The sequence below is a fragment of the Perognathus longimembris genome, chromosome 3 (assembly GCF_023159225.1).
Source record: "Perognathus longimembris pacificus isolate PPM17 chromosome 3, ASM2315922v1, whole genome shotgun sequence".
NCBI classification, from domain to species: Eukaryota; Metazoa; Chordata; class Mammalia; order Rodentia; family Heteromyidae; genus Perognathus; species Perognathus longimembris.
In genome coordinates this window covers 36,742,323-36,763,920 of record NC_063163.1, presented here as the reverse complement: position 1 = coordinate 36,763,920, position 21,598 = coordinate 36,742,323, and the positions used below count along the sequence as shown (strand labels likewise).

Here is a 21,598-nt window from a genome sequence, read left to right as displayed (position 1 = left end):
AGAAAGAAAGAAAGAAAGGAAGGAAGAAAAAGAAAATGGCCTGACCAGTGGGGGAAAAAATAGGCTGTTGACTATGCTGCTAGACTATGAAGCTTTGGTAAGACACAGCAAGTACATATGCAGAATAATAGGAAATTATCCTGAGGCTACTGGGTTAGATATATGAGTTTGCATGTGAGATTACGTTTGAGAATGAATGGAAGAAAATAAGTTAGCTCTTTAGCTTAATTGTTCATTACTCTACTAGAGTTGGGGATATTCATCTTTTTGGTATTTTTAAAAATTCAAATCTAAGGATTGTGGACACAGGTTAGGGAGTTGGGTATGAACTTTCATTAATATCACCACTTATCATCACTGAAGATGCATGAAGATGTCTATACTGTATTGTGGAGGCCAAGTAAGATAATGTTTAAATACTATATTCATAAGAACTGTGCCAGTCAATAACAGTACACACACACACACACACACACACACACACACACACACACACTCAATTGAAACCACGTAGACTAATTATTTTTGCAAGTAAAAAATTCATGTAGTTTAATCTAACATTATTTACTGTTTGGAAGGTGTGATCAAGGTAATCAAATTTTATTTTAAAAGTTCATTTATATATCCAAAGAGTATTGACCTTTGTTTTATTACTGAGGCTTGAACTCAGGGCCACATGCCCTTGCTTAACTTGCTCAGGGCTGATGCTCTAACCACTTGAGCCACAGCTCCATTTTTGACTTCTTGGTAGTTAATTGGAGATAAGTCTTTGGGAATTTTCTGTCCAGGCAGGCTTTGAATTGTGATCCTCCAAGCTCATCCTCCTGAATAGCTAGGATCACAGGAGTGAGTTCCTGGCTCAAGCTATTGACTTAAAAAAGTCAGTAGGGGTCTTATTCCAAAAACACAATCATGTTTTACACCATAATTAAACTAGTCTTGAATCTAAGTCTCTTAATCTTTCTCAATATGTAGAAACCATTCCTTTGAAGATGGCTTGAGTTTTGGGAATAAGGGGAAGTCATCAAAATCACTTCTTGTCAATAACAGTAATTTATACCAAATAAAACTATTCAGAATGTTCTTTGTAAATAAATAAAACTGGAGTGTGAATAATGTAGTGGGTTCTTTGGGTGTCGTGTCTACTACCAGAGACACACAATTTTCCACTTAGAAGATACTGGAGGGAGATAAGTTGGTCCATCAATCTTTCAGCTTTATTGAACAGAGCCCTCTCCTGCTGGGGATTAATAATGTAGTCTTGGGCACTTTGCCATAAAGATTCTGATTTATTAGATTGAAGAAGAGACCTAAAAATCTACATCTTTAATAAACCCGCCAGATGATTCACATGCAGGAAATCGTCAGTTGTGCTTGGAATGGCCACTTTTATCTGGACAGATTCTGAAATTCAGTGATAAGCTGAAGTTATTCTGCTACATAGAAGTTGGCTCAGAGCAAAACTCCACACTCCAGACTTCTAAGAGGGCAGGGGGAAGGGATTTCCTGAATATGAATCAAGGATTGAACAATACCCACTGTCTGAATGATACATCATAAAGTTTAAAACTTTATTTTGAAGTCCAGATATCAAAGCTTACAGTGTCTTGTCAAACAATAATTATTAATAAATACCAGCTGCTCTATTTTTATCCAAAGATTTCTATTATGGTTCTTTGTAGTTATTCCCTTTCTAACCAGTATCTTCTCTTGAAGTTCTTGATTGCTAATACTTGTTTCCTGATAATGCCGTCAGACTAGAAAGTTATTGTTGAAAGGTAGTGCTCAGTATAATAAATCTCTGGAATTCTCCCTGAGAGGAACAGTTGGGTCTTTTCACATTTTGTTTTTATGCCCAATTAACCCCTAACTACAACCTTACTGCATTGTACTTGTTGAAAACAACAACAATGCTCAACTGTGAAACGGATGTGTGAAGAGATGGGAGGAATCAGCCTAGAAATTCCCTCTTTAAGCATAATGAGTGGAGGTATGGAGCCGGGTCTGGTGAGTGTAGCCCAGCACAGCTGGTAACATCTACATTTACTCACAGACTCTTCAGACCTGCCTCTGAATCCAGAGGCATTAATTATGGTCCAGAGGGAGAAAACAACATGAGACATCCATGCAAGGTGCCAATGAGGTACTTGTATCTCCTCCCCATCTGTCCCTGTCACCCTTGTACCCTCCCATTTGTGAACAAATGGATAGGCATCAGGAGACCAAATGCCGCCTGAGCTACCTGATGCTGTTAATTACTGTGCCTCTTTAGAGCCAATTATCACCACAAAAGCAAAATCTCTTCCTGTTGCTTTCCAAATGGATGCCCTTTTGTCTGGGGGTGGAGTCAACTTGAACATACTATGGCTCAGTTCACACTAACAAAACTCTCCTAGAGCATAGTTTTCAAAGACTTGTTTTCTGTTATTTTTTTGTTAATTTGCATATGCTATCATGACTAGAAAATCAACAAATATGGATTATATGGGGTAACTATGCATGTCTTTTCATCTGTGTACTATATATGTACTGTATATATATGTATATGTAATACATACCACATACACAATAGGTACAGAATGGACATAGCTTTTACAAACCATTGTGATCTTGATTCTGTTTTTTTTCTTTTGTGCAAGTACTAGGGCTTGAGCTCAGAGTGAGAACATTCTCTCTTTTAACCTTTTCACTCAAGCTAGTGCTGTACCACTTGAACCGCATCTTCATTTCCAGCTTTTTCCTGGTTATTTGGAGATAAAGGTTTTATGTCAGCAAGCCACTGATGGCTCATACCTATAATCCTAGCAGCTGAAATCTGAAGATTGTAGTTCAAAGCCAGCACAGGCAGGAAAGTTATCTCCAATTAACTACCAGACAACTGGAAGTGGTGCTGTGAATCAAAGTTGTAGAGTGCTAGCCTTGAGCAAAAGAGCTCAGAGGCAGCGCTCAGTCCCTGAGTTCAAGCCCCAGGACTGACCCAAAAATAAAAAGCCTCATGGATTTTTGGCTCAGACTAGCTTCAAACTATGATCTTCAGTTTTAGCCTCCTGAATAGATAAGGATTATAGACATGAGCCACCAGTGCCCAACTTAATTTAGTTTTAATCACCAAATGTCTCTACTTACTTTTTTCTTACTCTCAACTCAGTTTAAAAATATATGAACTATATGAAACCTCCATGTAACCATTACCCATACTTTTCTTCAGCCTTTTGTTGGGAATCCACTTCAAAACTTCATTTATTTAGTACAAATGATTGGACAAAAACCTTTGAGTTAACCTTATCTTTAGTAAAAGTGAAATGATGCTTACATAAAACTAATGAGGTATAAACCTGAAATAATTTTCTGATTTTCCGGTCAAAACATTTCAACACAGGAGAAAGATAGAAAATGAATTATACATATTTTCAGCTGCTCTGATTAGTGTCATTGTACATCTGCCTGGCTTTTCCCCCTTTGTTCACAGGTACAAGTTGAGTCATTTCTCCCCTGTGTCACTACTGGAAGAAAGAAAGATAATTTGTATGGGGAGTATGTAGATGATTTTAGTCTCTTCTCCACATGGAGGAAATTTCCCCAGTGAAGTCAAGCATCTGGAGGAAAAAGGATGCTGAAAAATGCATATTTTAACTGTAGGTACACTTGGGAAATGCTGCATTTTCTCTGGCCTGCTTCTAATTTCTCTTTTGTTTCTCTAGAGGACAGCACCATATGTCCCAGCAAATGTGCACATATGGACTCACCACGAATAAGGTTAATGTGAGCTGGAGAGTTTGTCCTACCCACCCAAAGTCATTCATTCTGTCCCTGAGATGCTAACCTTGGTCACAGAATGGTAGGCAAGGCATGAAGGATCGTGCCTTTGTCTAGATTCAAGTTAAGGTAAATTGAGAAGATGAGAGATCAGAAAAGGTTCACTCATTCACTTGTTAGAAAAGCAACTTTAAGAAGATACTTTAAGGCCAATAAGAATACTGTATATACTGGTATTAGAAGAACTAGGGAAGAGAAAGGAAATATCAAAATTGAGAGACAAAGGATAAAAAGACAAATGACTCCAAAATCAATACTTACAAAACCATTTGGTATAAACCAACTGAACAAGTCATGGGGGGAGAGGGAAAGGGGGAGAGGAGAGGGAGGGGGGAAATGAGGGAGGAGGCAACAAATTGTACAAGAAATGTACCCACTGCCTTATGTACGAAACTGTAACCCCTCTGTACATCACATTGACAATAAATGAGTAATTATTCAGAAAAAAAGAATTCTAAATAGTCCTAGTTTTGTGGATATGTTTATTATGCTTCTTTGAGATTTAATAGTTTTATTATTATTTTCTTTAGCATCACAAATTATTTTCTGCAGTATAAAGACCTGCTATTTACAGGATGTAGTGGTGGTAGTATGTGTAAATATCAAGTAGGACTTGGGTCACTACCTGGGTCACTATCATAAAATTCAACTGATCAATGAATTGAGAAGTTACAAGAAGCCACCTTTTTCATCCTGAGCCATTTTGGAAATTATCTTATGATCTTTCTTCATTGAGTTGCTTCTAAGCTTGTTAGGAAAAGAGAATAAGAGTGAGAGTAAGGAGAAGTGAGTGAGTGAGTGAGAATGTGTAAGGGTACATGGGTGAACATGTGTGTAAATACATGTCTGAATTTGTGTACACATGTGGGAGTATGTGTGTGTGCCTGCATGGTGCGCATTAGCTACACCATTGTGTGGGCCTCTTCATCCTCTACAAGGAGTTGAAAACTCTTGTAGCAAATGATTCAAATGGTGTAGCAATTGGGTAATTCTAGTAACCCACTCCAGCCCTAAATGTACTTCTGAAAAGAAATCCATTGGAAAGAAAGACAGTTTTCAATACATTTTAGGCTTCTGTCACAATATGAGGTGACATTTGGCCAGTGTCTGTGCTGCAGCATGTGTAGCCCTCATTTTCAACTGGTTCTCTTTTAAGTGTAGTGTTAAGTGACTGCTCGTAAGCAGGATTAAGCAATTTCTGACTGGGAGGCCATTCCTCAGTTCCTTACTTCAGGTCATTTGTAAAATTGTTGCTGGTGTGTAACATTTCTGCCCAGAATATTATATGTACCACCTTGGGATATTTCAAGATAAATAGTTTCAGGGTTCCTTCCTCCCCCCGCCCCATGTAAAAGTATGTTCATTGTTAAAACCTTTTGGAAAAATTAGGGAGAAGATAACAAGTTGAACAAGAAATGTACTCACTGCCTTACATATGAAACTGTAACCCCTCTGTACTTCACTTTGACAATAAAGGGGAAAAAAGGTAGATGATTAATTTCCACTTTGGTTTCTTATAAATCTTTCTCTGAATTGACATTCCAGATACTTTGGTTGTGACATCATGATTTCTGAATCAGTCTGAGTGTTCTCTTTTTTTTTTTTTTTTTGGCCAGTCGTGGGCCTTGGACTCAGGGCCTGAGCACTGTCCCTGGCTTCTTCCCGCTCAAGGCTAGCACTCTGCCACTTGAGCCACAGTGCCGCTTCTGGCCGTTTTCTGTATATGTGGTGCTGGGGAATCGAACCTAGGGCCTCGTGTATCCGAGGCAGGCACTCTTGCCACTAGGCTATATCCCCAGCCCCTGAGTGTTCTCTTAATTTCACACTGGGTTTTAAACATGACAAGGTGAACTGTTAGTTGTCTGTCTACATTAAGTATCTGGTTCTTGGCATTTTTTTTCTTTCTTTTTCTTTTTTGTGTTGGCCCCCTGGACAGATTCAAAAGATTCTTACTAAACAAATTTTCATGTCACTTATAATGACAAGCTCTGGGAAAAAATATAATCCTTCATGGTATGCCCAGTAGAGTGGGGAGAGGCATTCTTTAAAGCAATAAAATATGAAATAAAATAGAATAAGGGTCTAACTGAGACAGGAGCATAAGGAGGTAGCCTAAGGCATTCTTTTTGGCATGTTAGGGAATCTTTACAGAATAAATGACATGTGAACTGAGGCTTCTTGGTAGGGGTAAGAACTTGTATCACAGAGGGAGGAATGAGAGAACATTCCAGGAAAAGTCTAGATTTATCATTGTAAACCCAGCTGTTGATCTTTTTATCCTCAGATGCAAGTAGTCACAACTTGAAACCTATATGTATTCTTTTCTCCTTTTTAATTTATTTTTCAAGACTTGCCATTTTCCCCTCTTTGTTAGTCCTGACTTCCTTCCCAAATCTGGAACTATAGGTTTCACTCCCTGTCAAAACACAAGACCCTCAGCCTGACATCAAGAAACTCTGCTCTTTCCTATTTACTGTACTGCCTTCCTTTGTTTAGGACAAATCGATTTCTTGGTTTAGAATTTTGTAGGGAAGAATAGAAGGTTGAAGGACAGAACAAGTCTTTTTATTCTCCAGAATTCCTGCAGACTCTATGAAATGACCCTGGAACAGGACCAACTCTATTTTTCAGAAGACTGAGAAATAGTTTGGGCAACTCATAGTTTTAGCTGAGCTTATCTTAGACTGAGTTTTACTTTAAGAGGCTCACATCAAGTCAAGGATAGTTCAAAATTGGTTTCCATCTATGTTTATTTTATTTTACTTCATATTTTTGAATTGTGAGACATTGGGGTTTAAGTGCCCTTTCCACAACACTAGATAAACTATAAAACCAGACTAGAATAATAAAAAACAAACCAATACAAAACCAAAAAGAAAAAAAAAGGCACCTTGTCTGATACTGCAACAGACTTAGACCTTTTGTATATTGGAATGGAAACCAAAAGTGTTCCATTGGTAAACAGCAAGTGAAGATTTATTGGAGTTAGTAATGATCGCATTAGCAAGGGACCAGAGCAAATATTCTTCTGAAAACATTCACAACATTCTGCTCCATTTCATATTTGCTGGGACTATAAATCTGCAAAGGTCAGAAAATGGCTTCCTGTCAGGCTAGCATGAAATGTTTAAAGATGTCATCGTGTAGCAGTCTTAGTTACAATGTTACACAGCAAACAAAGATATATTGTGATTTAATTCCTGCACTCGAGGGTTTTGATTTGTGGTAGGTTTATGTTGGGTGCAAACATTGGTTTTATAACCTCCTGAGATGATCTCTTCTTGTATGAACACCTCTTTTTCTTCCTTCACTTTGCAAAAAATGATAGTCTTCTTTATGTGACAAGAGAGAAGAATGAGCTTACATTATATAAGATTGGGAACTGTGGCAGGAAGAGCTTGGGCTTATTAATAATATTTATTTGGTTCTTCTTGTGATCAATTGTTGCAGAAATGAGAAGTATCAGACCTCACTTGAAAAAAAATCAACTAGTTTCCATTATATTATTTCTCCTATACTTCTGATTTTTGCTTTGCTAGTATAAGAAGATTGTATAGACAGTTCTGATTAGTTACACAAACATTTATCAAAAATGTTTGTATGTATGGGACTCCATATTAGATATGCAGAAGGGGACACTTAAATAATGGGGAACACAGAATTATATACCAAGATAAACAAGAATTGATCTTAATCTTCAAGGACCCTAAAGTTTTGAATGGGGAAGGTCAACATATAAACAAGAAAGAATGAAATGAGTTTTACAGTGAAAACATAGGTACAGTACTCTGCAACCTAGAGGAAAAGGGAAAACTTAAAAAAAAAGCCAATTTCTTATGAGCTGTAAAAATCCTTACAAACTGGAACTCATTACTTCTAGCTTGATATATTCTCAGAATTGTGATATGAATAGATTAAACTCCACTTCGCATGTATATTTCAAGCTTGCCTCTGGTTTTGGATTTTTGTGACAGTGTGTTTTATGGACTTTATGATTCAAAAGACAGGTACTATGTAGTTAGATAGTTACAAAAATATGTTTTTCAGTTTAGGAAAACTAACTTTTTACAGATATCCCTTTCTGGATAGCTTTGTCTTGCATGCTTTCCTACACATCAGAATATTTTAAATGTGTTGGATAGAGAGTCGGGCTGTGATGGAGGAAAAGCTCAGAGAGATTCATGCTGTGCAGCCCTGACTGGCTTGAAGCTTGCAATCTTCCTGCCTTAGTCTCCTGTGTGATGGGGTTAAAAACAGGTGTTACCATGCTTGATCTTGAACATCAGTATTTTCAACGGTGGCTCAGGAAATTTCAGTCATTAACTTACTTCCTTGATTACAACTTGCATTTTACTAGCCTTGACTTTTCTTAAATGAGCTTTAGATAATCACTTCAGGGACTAAAAGTGTATACAAGAAGTTCTTTCAGTGTCCCCCCCACTCCACCCCCGGGAAAAGAGTCCATTCTTTTCACTGATTCTCTTAAAAAAAAATCCATGAACCAAACAACCTATAGTCTCCCTTTATGATTATATTTATTCTCAGTATTTCAATAATATTAGTAAGCTTTCTGTCACTGTGACAAAATAGCTGATATAATCAACCTGTAAGAAGGAAACATTTCTTTTAGTGCATATTTCAGACCTTCTAGTCCAGAATTGCTTGCTCTATTGCTTTAGGCCTGTGGTAACAACAGACAATATGTTGTTGCAGAGCAGAGCTGCTCAATTCATGGCTGCTAGGAAGCAAATGTAGAGGAGGAGGAGGGGCAGGGTTCCTAGTGGCCTACCTTTCTTTAACCAGACCCACCACTTGCTATCCTGGGGATGTTTGTGACCCAAACTATAATATTTTACGTGGCTCTCAAAATTTCCTATCTATTCCCAATAATGTAAAATGAATTTATTCCACCTCCAAGTGTATCTGATGTCTTAACAGTTCCAACAGTGCTCAACAAAGTCCAACATCTCTCCTGAGACTCCAGGTACACTCTGAGCTCTGGGTTTCTGTAAAACACAAAAAAGAATGTTCTGCACTTCCATGATACAATGGCACAGAATAAGCATTTCTATTCTATGAGGAATGAATAGGGAAACAGAGAGAAAGGATCAGATCAAAGCAAGAGCAAAACATAACATGGCAAACATGAAATCCTAGAGCTCAGTATCTGATGTCCAGGCCACTTACTGGCACTCTGGTGTGGGCTCCAAAGGACTCAACAGCCCCACAGCAATGGCCTACACGATCACTTTCTTGAACTGGCTTTCCTTGCTGCCTGTGGTTTGTCTCAACAGAGGTTCCATGTTCCTGACATCTTCATGTTCCTGTGACCCTCCTTGCAATTTTGGATTTAGTCCCTTAGCTTCACACATCACCCGCTCAGGAACCAGTTGTAAGGATTCTGATTCACCTAAATACTGTCTGGCCTCTCATGCTTTCCTTAAATCTTAGTGGAAGTCTTAGTCATTCACTCACCTCCCACCTCTTGCAGTCTGCATTAGTGACAAACCACCATTATGTAGACAGTCAACAGTCTAGCACTGGCTTGAGAAGTCCCCTGGCTTGCTTTGAGCATGACTTCAGTGACCTCTGAGTATCTTGGTAGCTGAAAATAGAAAAAGGATTTTTTTGTTTCTCTTTCCTTCTTTATTTATTTATTATCTTTAAGTAGTTGTACCAAGAAATTGCCACTTAGCAAAGCAGTTTATATAGACAATGAATCTTGATCAATGTCATCCTTTTCAATTTTCTCTCCCATTCCTCCTCTTCTCACCTCTTCCCCTACTCTTCTGTTTTTCAGCACGCCTTATTTGCTATTCAATCATGCAGCAACAAATCTCATATTCTTGTCATCTCCCCACTGAAATACTTAACTATGGGATTGCAAAGCTTTCCTTGAATTTATGTTGACTTAAAAAATAATTTTATTGTCAAGGTGATGTACAGAGAGGTTACAGTTACATACATAAGGTAGTGGGTACATTTCTTGTCAAACTTCTTTTTTTTTTTTTTTTTTTTTTTTTTTTGGCCAGTCCTGGGGCTTGGACTCAGGGCCTGAGCACTGTCCCTGGCTTCTTTTTGCTCAAGGCTAGCACTCTGCCACTTAAGCCACAGCGCCACTTCTGGCCATTTTCTGTATATGTGGTGCTGGGGAATTGAACCCAGGGCCTCATGTATACGAGGCAGGCACTCTTGCCACTAGGCCATATCCCCAGCCCCTCTTGTCAAACTTCTTACCCCTTCCTTCATTTTTCTCCTACTTTCTCTCTCCCCACCCCCCTACTAAGTTGTACAGTTCTTTTCTAACATATTGTCTTGTGAATATTGCTGTTGCATTGGTTTGCCCTTTGTCTTTTGTCTCATTAGTTTGTGGTTTCCTTTATTTGTAATAGTTAGTATATGTCTAGGATAGTCTTATCAAAGGACCACAATAGCCCAATAGCTATCTACATATGCTCATATAAGATGATACTAAGTGAATGAAGATATAGAAACAAGAGGTTTTTCTTTGTTGCTGTTGTTTTTAATGTACTATGTGAAGTTATTTCTTTTTTCTTTTGTTTTTGTTTTCCCTTGTGGTTTATTCCCTGTTGTCACTGTATTTGATTTTGGTACCATGGGTAATGTATATACATTTATCTGAATTAGGGAAGGGAAGGGGAAAAACAAACTAGAGAAAGGACTTCTAAGGAGACAATTCTACATGTTTCCCAAAGACAAGAAGAAACCCTGAGGAGGTTCTGTCTGTTCTCAAAGCAAGATTTTGAAATAAGCTTATACTTCTCAAATCATTGAGTCTGCCATAGGTTGTGTCTGGCCAACTTTTGGGATTTCCTCTAGGCATCTTTACTATCTACTGCAAAGTAACACAAAGTACTGGGCTTCTTTTGTTTGTGCTAATCCCTGTTATCATTTTGCTCTCCTTGGCTGAAAGAACAGATGTAATCCTTTTCTGTCAAACTGCAGGTCTTTTAAATCTTCTGCTTTGCTTTTGGTCCCATCTCTCAAGGTAAATCTGGCTAAAAGCACCCATGTACTGTCTGAATGCTGTGCTACTTGAAATTTCCACCACTGGACCAATTAGTATGTCCACCTTAAAATTCAGCCTCACTCATTGTCTCAGGTCATTGACAAAATGTAGACAGGTTTCTGCCAGACTATAAAACTTTAGTCTGATTTCCACTAAGGTTCTCATTTCTACCTGAAACATTATGAGCGCAGCCTCTACAATCCATGAGATTTTCCTTATAAGCTCTGATTACAGCATAATAAGACTTCATTAGCTTCCAAACGCCACCCATAAACAACCTCCAAATGCTTCTGAACCACATGATCAAATATAAATGGCAACAATGACCCCTCTTTTCTGTACCAATTATTTGTGCTAATCAGCTAGCAGTTGCTCTGGCAAAATACCTACCTAGTCAACTTATAGGGAGGGAAAGAAAGAGTTGGAATCACAATATCTACTTCAAGGGCATTCCTCCAATGACCTCAGATCATCTAACAGGCTTTACCTCTTAAAAGTTTTACAATCTTCCACCAGTGTTACACTAAGGACTTATACTTTTTAACACATAGCTTTTGGAAACATTTAAGATCTAAGCCATAACAAATAATAAATGTTGGTAACTTTCAAACCTACCTTTCTAGCTTATACTCCTAGGAGTTTCATTCTTATATATCCAAATGCTTGCTCGCTATTTCTGATTCTTTGCACCAACAGCAACTGCTTTCTACTTCATTGGCTTTCTTTGTAAATCTTGTCTACACACTTTCTACCATCATTGGTGTTACTAACATCTAAACTGAGAAACTGAGAATTGTTTGGTTGATTCTTTTCAGACAACTCAAGTAGCGCCTGTGTTAGGAAGTTATTTTCTTTTTTTCAGTTTGTGGTTTTATTTTACTTTTTCCACTTAAGAGTCATTGGGGTGAAGAAAGGGTTGTTGTTGTTGTTTAAATTTTATTGTAAAGGTATACAAAGGGGTTATGGTTAAATAAGTCAGGTAACAGTACATTTCCTTTTGATCAGTGTCACCACTCCACAGAAACAGTGGGGCTAAGGGCAAACCAATTCCCTGAACACTATGTTGGAGAATAAAGAGGACAAAGTTATTCTTTTTTTTTTTTTTTTTTTGGCCAGTCCTGGGCCTTGGACTCAGGGCCTGAGCACTGTCCCTGGCTTCTTCCCACTCAAGGCTAGCACTCTGCCACTTGAGCCACAGCGCTGCTTCTGGCCGTTTTCTGCGTATGTGGTGCTGGGGAATCGAACCTAGGGCCTCGTGTATCCGAGGCAGGCACTCTTGCCACTAGGCTATATCCCCAGCCCCAACAAAGTTATTCTTAAGCACCTAAGTGAAGGTGGTTTTTCTCAGAGAACCATGTGCATATGCATATCTCCACCATTGCACAGCTATATGCTAAGTCTTATTTTTGTTTTTCTGATTAATGTATGATTATTGAGAGATGATACCATCTGTTATTTGGCATTGTAATTCAGCACTGAACCAAAAGGCCAACACCCATTAAGAACTGAGGATGTAGTTCATCAGTAAAAACATTCTCCTAGTATGTGTGAGGTTCTGGGTTTAATACAGAGAGGAAAGAGAGAGAGGAGAGAGAAGTGGGGGGGGGGGGGGGCGGAATATTCCATGAATATGCACCGCACATACTTTCCTGAAGTTTAGGAATTGTGATACTGGCTTGACATGTTCTGATTTCATGGCCTATGAAAGTACAGAGTCCAATGTAGCCTACCAACATTAATTTGTTTTAGAAGTTAGACCTTAATGGCGATTCTATGTCACTCAGTAGGAAGAGGATGCCAACTGTGTAGTAATAGCCTATTTTCAGTGCCCTCTTCACACTTAAAAATCTTCTCCAGAGGGAAAGGAAGTTCTATTAAGTTAAACATTTAGGTTAAAAAATAATATTTTAGAAGCAAGTAATTAATAATTCACAGCATCTAACAGCAATTTGTGTTGGAAACAAAATTCCTGAGTTCTAGTGGAAGCAGAAAGACAAATGTAGCAATATCTTCCCCATTATTTTAAAGAGTAAGAGCATTCTAAGATAGGGATTAAGTGAAAAGAGTTAGAATATGCCCCTTGGTCCCTCACTTGTTGTTATAGTCTTGGTATTTGTCACTTCCAATAGTATTTGAAGGCGAAACCTTTGGGAGGTTAATAGGGTTAGATGAGGCAAGAGCTGGGAGTCTTGTGATTGCATTAGTGATTTTGTAAGAAGAACAGAGATGAAGTTAATGTGCTTGTGAGATATGATCTCTCACCACAATGGAACCCTGCAAAAAATCCTTAGAGGCAAGGAGGAACTCTCTAGATGTAGCCACCTGGTTTTGAACTTCCCAGCCTTCAGAACCATGGGGAAAAACGGACACCATGGGAACAATTACCAGTGTAGAGGTACTCTAGGGAGGGGGAAAATCTTGTGTTCTCTGGAATCTGCTGCTGGAGGTTGTGACCTATCTTTAGTTTAGGAGAGATTAAAAGAGACTGAATAAGGTACAGCAATGAGGCAAGGAGCAAGGGGTGTTCAAGATTCTCTCCTTTTTCTCTCTTTCTGTCTCTCTCCCTGTCTCTCTTTCTATGTGCATGTATTTGAAGTGCTTCTTTTTCTCTCTGATTCCATCCTCATCCCTACCTCTATTTTATTGATTGAGAGGCTACAAAAGGAGGTTAGTAATAGATCCAAATGAGGAAATAGGAAGACCTGCAGAAAGATGGAGAAATTGAAGCTGCCATCTTAATCCATTTGTGCTGTTACAACAAATACTTGAGTCAAGGTATTTTTAAATAATACAAATTAAGCTGGGCACTGGTAGCATATGCTTGTAATCCTAGCTACTTAGGAGGCTGAGATCTGATGATCACAGTTTGGAAATAACCCAGGTAGGAAAGTCCATGAGACTCTTAACCACCAGTAAACTGGAAGTGGTTCTGTGGCTCAAAGTTGTAGAATACTAGCCTGGAGCAAAAAGAGCTCAGGGATAGTTCCTAGGCCCTGAGTTCAAGCAGCACAACCAAAATCAGAACAAAGAGGAGATGAAGTATGGGGAGAAGAAGAAAAACCTACAGCAAGAATATGATTTAGACCCACATAAATCAATAATGAAAGACAACTTTCACTAGAATATATAGAATTTCAAACTGGACTTAGAATAATGTTATTCTACTCATAATATGCAACTTAAAAATGAAATTACAGGGGCTGGGAATGTGGCTCTAAAGTAGAACACTTGCCTAGCATATATGAGGACCTGAATTTGATTCTTACTACCATCAAAACAAGAAAAGAAAACATTTTTAAAAAATTGAGAGTAATAAGAAGATAATACTAGTTAACATTAACCAAAGAAAATTACTATTCTAAGTTAGTAACAGATTAAGAGCTATTAAGAATTATTAAAGAGACATTGCACAGTGATAAAATGGTTAATTAGGCAGGAAGTAACACTGACAGATATGCCTAGTTATAATTAGAGGTTTAAAAGCTTACACAGTAAGAACTGATAGAAAAAGAGACAAAGACAAATCCACCCTAGTTTATGTAAATCTATTATGCCTTTTTAAAAAAAAATAACAGAATAAGTAGATAGAATGATGTAGAAGAATTGAACATGTTTCCCAAGAAGAATTGAACACATGACCCAAGAATACTGCTGGGGAGTCTACAACCAATGGTGACAAACTCCCAAACATTAAATTAATACAGGGCATATTCTCTGCTCAAAATGGAATTAAGGTAAAAGTGAATCATAAAATGATAAATGAAAAAATCCCAAGTGTTTGGGAAGTAAGTTAACTTAAGCCAAACTATGGGTCAAAGAAGAAATCACATTAGAAATGAGAACTTATCTAGGATTTAGGAGAATAAACGTCACTGTGCTGAAATGATAATGATGGAAGTTACATAGCTATCCTTAAGGAATAGAATCTATTCTTCCTTTTTAATTTTCTTTTTGTGAAAGTTTTAAGGAATTTTGTATCTGTAACAGAAATGTCTAGGTAGTGTGTGTGTGTGTGTGTGTGTGTGTGTGTGTGTGTGTGTGTGTGTGTGTTTTGAAGTCTGGTGTATTAATCTTGTAGATAAAATGGCCATCTTAGACTGGATTTGTGAGACAACAGTGATAATATTAGAAACATGTATCATGATGCACAGGTATAAAAGTGGATATTACTAACACCTAAATGACCTGAAGTCACTCCTTTCCTTTTCTCATTTATGTAAATGCTACTTTTCTGTGGATAAAATCTGGTAGAGGCTTCAGAGTGCAGACACACTTTTCATGCCAGTACTTACCAGTATGTACTGTTCCCTATGAGGGAAAGGGACAGACAAAATGAAGTCAGATAAGCATTTTTGTTTTCCAGATAAGGTCAAAGATGGTCCTGTCATTAGAATAAATTTTTATGTGCAAACTTTTCAAGAGATGATTTCTTCATGGAGAATATCACATCATTAAAAGATAATAACTAATCCTAGTAAATAATGGAAGGGAGAGTGATGCTCTTTGCTTTTCCTTAATGCCTCTGTGGAAGATCATAAGTCCCCACTAACAAAACTCATTAGAAGCTTGTCCTATTAGAGACAACAAGAGGCTCAGGAGGTCAAAAGTTATATTATGGCGTTGGTGATTGTGATCTGAGGGACCATAGTTGTCCACTGCAGGTTATCACAAATTGTCATAGATTAATCACAAGAGTGAGGGAGGTATGAAGTTCAATTATTCATTCCATAGCCCCATACTTTTCACCTTCAAGGCAGACTACCTGCCCATCAGCTGCAGAACACTGCTGGTTTCTATTGGAAATGTAAAAATCCTTCCTTGATGTTAGGATGAAGGGGCTGCATTTGTAATATGGTGTCATAAAACAAACTTCATTCTTTCTCAAGTAATTGGCTTCCTGCTGACAGGAGCTCTGATGAGATGTCTGACAAGAGTCAGATTGCTGCGTTCGTCCCTTTCTTATGTATCTCTCTCCATGTTCCATTTCTATTTCCTCTTGTTAGCTCATACTTTACTTGGTAGAGTGGAATTGGGATTCTCAATGCCTTCTTGTACAGACTTATGAGTGATTTGTAGTTGTAAAGAGTACTCATGATTTTGTAATGATAAAAAAAAAACAACTTCATGGCTAGGCTAGGATACATAGAATTGGAAGGTCCTAGAGTTTTGAGTTGTTTCAAATGACTCTGAGTTTTTGATCTTTTTCTGTTGTGATCTTGTTTAGTTGTTTGTTCTTAAAAATTCACTTGGAGTTTATAAGGGGCAAAAGGCACTTTGATTTTCAGTGTCCTGTCCTTGAGTCCATTTTAGAACACAATTTCATTCCTTGCTAGTACAGCTCACATGTGCTATAAGCTATTACTTTGGGGAAAGACATCTAAAAGTGCAGGAACTGAAGATGTTCTGGGGCAAACATTAATAGGTAAATAAATCAGAACAAAAACATTTCTGTGGATTACTGTCATTTGAAAGCAATAGAGGACATGCTGAACTTCCTTCTTATCAGAGCTCACTTGGTGAAGTCAGGGCTCAGGATTTTCCTGATGAGGAAACAGGTGGGAGAGAATTAAGAAATGTGGTTTTGTATCTATAAAATAGAACCTCTTCCTCATTCCTACACATCTCTAAAGCAGGAAGTGGGATTACAGCCATAACACAAGCTCATCAAATGAAATGAAGATTAAGAGGATGAATAGTATAAATATTTTAATATTATTTGTGGATTTGGAAAATTTCCATTTAAAATATGTGATTGGAATGCAAATTTTCTTTCTTTGAGACAGGATTTCATTTCATAGGCTAAGCTGGCCTGGAACTGTGAACCTTCAGTCTCAGCCTCCTCAATGCTGGGATTCTAGGCATGTACTTGCAACCTGAATGCAGATCTTATAGATATAAATTAGGCATCAGAATAGGAGACACATGTCTGTGAAGGCAGGACTGAATTATATGAAAGTTTGTAGGCTATGTGATTAGGACAACATAGTTCTAACAATGGAAAGGTCTGAATTCTGAGCTTAGTTCTCCATTCTGGTTCCATGATCAAATAACCTGGAAGATTTATGTAAAGTTTAAGGAATCCACGAGTTGCAAATTATTCATAGGATAGTTATGAGACATGGATTACTATGTTGCAAGTAGTGTGTATATAGGATAGGGTAGATAATGGTAAGTGTTTGTTGGTACTCCAGCACTGGAGTCATATACAGCTGATAGTTCTGCACTTGTGCATGTTTGGTGATTATTAATTACACACACAAAAATAGAGCCTGAACTCAAGTTGCCACAGCAGAGCAGAACTCAGAAATCACCAATACATCATCTTGATTTTCCAGGTTGTAGCATCCTTTCTCTCATAAGCAGCACATAGTGACACTGAAATATTGTAGCAGATTTTGGTAACAGAAATGTACTGAGCTTAGGTACAGAATGGGATGTCTAAATATATGTGGCAAATTGTCATAGTAGCAGGGTCCCCATTTCCACACCCCTGCTTTGTTCTTTCCCACTGACTCAGCTTGGCTCTGTGACTTGCTTGGTAATGGGATATTAGCAAATGTCGCACAAGCAAAGTCTTAACAAGTGCTTTGCTCATAGGCTTGCCTTGCCTCATGTTGCTTCTGGAACCCAGCCATTGTGTGAAGAAACCTTTTGGCCTATTGGTGACACTTGGCATGGCTGACAGCCTTCAGTTTCCACAAGACTGGTAAGTGAGGCTTAGACAAACAGGCCCCATTTGAGCTGACAGATGACTGTAGCAACAGAAGCCACTCCAAATGAGAACAGAAAAGACACCACTTAGATGAGACCAGTCCAGGTTGCTAACCCACATAATCAGAGCAAACAAAATGGCTATTTTTGCTGTGAAATATTGGATTCTTTTGATGGGTGGCAACTGATGCTTGATAGAGCAAGAAAATGGAGGCTGAAGATGGGAAAGAGAGTTCTGAGGGGTGTGTTGATGGCAGGTAAGATGGTTGTGGGGAGCTCCAGTAGTGCAATTGGTTAGCACGCGGTACATATAAGATGGTTGTGGTCTCGCCATCCTCCTGGAAGTTGAGGTCAAGTATTTAAGTCTCTGTGAATAGATCCCTTGTTTCCAAGATAGGATCAGGGTCAGCTTGAGAAATTTTGAGAAAAAGACCCAGCTAGTTTTACTAAATCTCAGTGAAGTACCTGGGTGAGTTTTCTGTCTGTACTTATCTGTCATTATTTTTCCTTTTAGAATGCAAAGGGTACAGTTTCTCTGACCTTTTCTTATTAATTCAGTATATTGCTGTTATATGGAAATTTAATGGATATCATGAGAATGAACAGAGGTCTTGGGGAAAAGGCAAGAAGGTAAGATTTTAGAATGACCAAGAAACATGAAGCTTTTCCATATAATCCTACACAATCTGCCACATCTTGCTTTCAGTACTATTTTGAGACAACTAAAAAAAAAATCTGATCATTGTCCTAGAGTTGCTGTCTTCCCTCTGGCAGCCGCAAGTCAAAGAGTTCATTTTAAGGCAAAGCCCTGCAGACTTATTCTTTTTGTGTCATAAATGACATGAGAACTGAGAAACAATATAAGGTAATTGTTTTCAGGGATTGAACAACAAGCAGCACAATCCCAAAGGGAAGAGGAAATCTCTTCCAGTGTACATGTAGCAATCCTCAAATTGTGGAATAGGAGCTGGGGTGCACACATTTGAGGCTCCACAAATGTCATCTCTTTGAAGGAAGGACTTCAACTTGTATGACTTACTCTAGACTCATCTTGATAAGGGTTAAAATAAGACTAAACTTTGACAAGATCTACAGGAGATTTAGTGTTTGGAGAGGAAACACACAAAGTTGGAGGAATGCAAAACAACTCTAGAGTTTTACAGCTTACAACCCAGAATAACAAGTTCAAATTTGCTAGCCAGTAATTATATTATAGGTAGCATTTCCAAGTAATTTTAATGCAAAAAATCAGAATTTTAGCGAATCAAAACAAAAAACATATTTTTTTTAAGTTGGTTGTGTGGCTTCAACTCTAGACCTGGGCACAGTCTCAGCTCTTCAGCTGAAGGCTAATGCTCTGCCATTTGAACCACAGTGCCATTTCTGGTTTACTGATGGTTAATTGGAGATAAGAGTCTCACAGACTTTCCTTCCTAGGCTGGCTTTGAACCCTGATCCTCAGACCTCAGCCTCCTGAGTAGCTAGGATTATATGTATGAGCCACTGGCACCTCGAACAAAAAATATCTTAAGGAAGTTAATAAATATGTCATAGCCAAATGGAGTGATCTAATACAAGGCTTGTTTTTAAACATATGTTAACTATCATAATTTGTCACTTTGACAAAATGTAAGTGGAAAAAGTCATAAGATAGCTTCAGTGGAAAAAGAAAAAATTAACAAAATTAAATATTGCATATGAAAATCCCTCATCAAATTAGAAAGAAGAGGGACTTTCTAAGACCAATAGAAAATTTATTCAATGTATCAATAGGAAATACTAATTAATTGTGAAATGCCAAGTGCTTTGTCCTAAAATTGGGACTACCGTAAGGATGTCTATTCATACATTTTCTATTCAAAATTACACTGGAGGTGCTAACCAATAAACTAGAGCAAGAAATGGGAATAAAAGGAATATAGATTGAGAAGGAAGAAGTAAAATTATCTCTATAAATTACATAGCTATATACATAGAAAAGACTAATAAGTCTATAAAGCAGGCACCAATTGCTCACATCTGTAATCCTTGCTACTCAGGAGACTGAGAGCTGAGGATCACAGTTTGAAGCTAGCTTGGCCAGAAAAGACTGAGACTTTTATCTCCAGTTAACCACCAACAAGCCAGAAGTAGAGCTGTGGCTTAAGCAGTGGAGTGGCAGCCTTGAGCAAAAGCCTCAAAGATAGTGCCCAGGCCTTGAGGTCAAGATGCAGGAGCAGCACAAAATAAAAAAAGAAAAAGAGAAAAAAGAGGTCTATAAAGAAACAAAGAAATAACTAGGATTATTATACAGATTTAGTAATGTCATAGGCTACCTCCATTAAAATATACATTATATAATATACATATAATTAAATTAAATATATTATAGTATATGCATGTGTATATATATATACATATATGTATCTATATCTATATCTATATCTATATCTATATATACATCCAAGCCATGAACAGTGCTTTGTATCTGTATTACAGGTATATTTGGGGGATAGCTACTCTCGTCCAACCCAGGCAAAAAGTTAGTGGGACTCTATCTCAACAAACAGCCTGATGTGATATGGTCGTACCTGTAATTCTAGCTATGTGGGAAGTGCAGTTAATAGAATCAATCATGATCCAAGACTGGCCCCAGGAAACAGTGCAAATCACTATCTGCAAAAATAAAACAAAAGGGCTAGAGGTGTGGTTCACGTATTTGCCTAGCAAATATAAGGTTCTGAGTTATAAAACAATATTACAACCCCCATATGTGTGTGTATTTCTGTACTAGCAATAACTAATTGTAATTTTAAAAAGTACTGTTAAAACTATAAAGTTCTTTCAAATAAATATAGAAGCCTGTGTTGAAAACCAATAGATATCCTTGGGAGACAATTTTAAATTTTTAAATAAATGGAGAAATAAACCATGTTAATAGATTGCATGTCACAATATTGTCAATATGTTCACGTCCTTCAAATTATAGTAGAGACTCATCCAATCCCAATCCAATCTCAGAGTCAATTTTATGGAAATTGAGAGCTGGAATTTGACTTCAGTGGCAGAGAATTTACATAGCAAGTACAAGTCCCTAAGTTCAAATACAGAATCATCAAGGTACTACTATTACTACAACTACTGTTACTACTACTACCACCACCACTACTGATTTTTTTTTTTTTTCAGGCAGGAAAGAAAGTTTATTACCGAACTGCTGGCCTGTGGCCAAGATGATCCATGGCGGGAGAGAAGGGAGAGAGAGAGAGCGACCCCCACCCAGCCCTGCCTTATATCTAGGGCAGGGGCAAGGGGTGTGGCCAGGTAGATTAGGATGTGACCTCAGGGAAAGGGGAGGTAACTGCCTCCAGGTCTGCAGGTTACCCAGGTAACTGGGTGGAGACTTAATGAGGTGGGGGCATCTACATGGAGCCCTTAGGGAGAGGACCTAACATTCCAGCCTTTTAATAGTTATGAAAAAGGACGAAGACTCTCTCTGGCTGCTTCCTGCTGGCAAGAAGCATCAGCATTAGGGGTAAAAGGCAGAAATGTGGCCTCTCTTGGAGAAGGCGAGCAGCAGGGTCCCTTGGTGGTAGATGCCAGTCCTTGAATGAAGCCTGGAAGAAGTCTCATGAGGCAGGGGCAGGGCAAAAAAAATATTAAGGCAAAAGGAAGGGTTTAGGGCACAAAATTAAAAATTGGGTGACTTGGCTAGTTCTTATACTCAGGTATGGACATTAGATGGACAAGCTACTATCTCTTGATCCCCCAGCTCTGATTAATTTTGAAAGGGTGAGACAAAGTGACTCCATTTTGGATGTGATCATTTTCCTCTTACTCCACTCCATGATACTTGTTCCTGGAACTGGCTGAGTCCCAGTGGTCTAGGTGCTTGTTGCTGGGATGGCTTGCCCTCATTGGCATTCACAGGATTTGAACTCAGGGCCTGGGCACTGTCCCTGAGCACTTCTGCTCGAGGCTAGTACTCTACCACTTGAACTCCACTTCCAGCATTTGTCTGGTAAGAGATAAGTCTCTTCAGCCATGCTTCCAGCCTGGCTC

General features: G+C 38.2%; 1 pseudogene; it reads left to right on the top strand.

The window, feature by feature from the left end:
* LOC125347577 overlaps positions 1-21,598 on the top strand; it is a 59,567-nt pseudogene that overhangs the window by 13,581 nt on the left and 24,388 nt on the right.